The sequence below is a fragment of the Notechis scutatus genome, chromosome 3, assembly GCF_049901735.1.
Source record: "Notechis scutatus isolate UNSWTSFEM ecotype Mainland chromosome 3, rNotScu1.2, whole genome shotgun sequence".
NCBI classification, from domain to species: Eukaryota; Metazoa; Chordata; class Lepidosauria; order Squamata; family Elapidae; genus Notechis; species Notechis scutatus.
The window spans coordinates 58,732,625-58,734,117 of NC_142011.1; positions in this window are offsets into that span (position 1 = coordinate 58,732,625).

Below are 1,493 nucleotides of genomic sequence, written 5' to 3' on the forward strand. Positions count from 1 at the left end.
AAAAGTTTCTCATCTTTTCTGTCTATTATACCCTCTGTATATATTGATTGTCAGCAAAAAAAGTAAAGATTCCTAGAGGTTTTTTTTGCAAAGGCTAACAGACTTATCTCTGGGTCATTTATAGCTGGGATGTTGACTTATTTGCTTTGTTGGATTAGAGAAAACATTTTAACTTTGGAACAACCAATCAGAAGGCCTGAAAACTTGCAATTCATCTAATAGACTCATATTCAGTTAGAGCTGGATCACATTGCCCATTCACTGATTTCAATAATTAGGTGTATACGGTATTGATCCTGAGGCTGCAGTTTTTGAAGTATAAAGCTGCAACAGGACCCTCTTCTTCCTTCATATTTTAAAATCTCTTTTTAGTTAAGGGTATAAACTGACCCCAGGCAGCTTGGGAATCAGCTTTCCTATTAATAAAACCATAATTACTGAACTTTTGGTAGGCTGTTATGTTTGATGCGACTATGCTAGTTATGCAGATGTTTGTGCTTATAAAATGTCAGTTATATAACTCCATTTTTGATACTTTAGGAATAAGACTGCAAAAGTTGGGGAGTGTCATTGTACTATATCTGGAAGATACCGGCTTGGGAAAACTTACCAACATTCCTGTCATTTATTTTATTTAGTGATTTAGAAAATTTACATTTCTAGTTTCTTTGAATGTAGAGCAAAACATAATTATTTCCCCTTTTTTTTGCTTGTTTTCAGCAAACAATTCAAAACTTTACATTTAAAGGCATAACAGATACTACATATAAAAAAATCACAATCTTTGAAATCAAAACTCCACATAAACAAAGATCATTTTAAAAATTTATATGCATTTTAAAATGAATTACTAATAATCAGATAAAGTTGTAAAACAGGTAAAAATTAAGAACATCTTAGTGTTACCAGTCTATATTTGCTATCTCTTACTGACAGAATCACCTCTTTTTGAAGAGGCAGCAATTCCACAAGGAAAGAGAAGGAAAGTACTAAACCTTCAATTTTATGTGAAACTGGGCACCAAGTTTTTGATGGCTGATGGTGATGCAGAAAACATTGTTTCTAGGACAGAAGCCACGAATGATAATAAATGTATATAGCTGGCTGGAGAATTCTGGGAGTTGAAGTTCACAAGTCTTAAAGTTGCCAAGTTTGGAGTCCTCTGTTCTAGATTGTGGGGGGAAAAACAACATAAAAGTTTCTATGATGAAATTTATTTTATATTTACCTAACAATACCAAGTAAACTGCATGCCTTGAAATTGGGTGTGTCTACAAAGATACTGTAGATATGGCAGATAAATTATAGTGACAATTTTGTATAGAAATGGAGGCTTAGTAAACAACCAAAACAGCAATACATTATAAAATGATTTTATTTTCCTTTGTTTTCCCCCCAAATTGCCACATATCAATTGGAGTTTACAAATTATATTATACTATTATGTGCTCCATGGTGTAACACATTGTATAAATTAGCCTGTGAGTTTATGT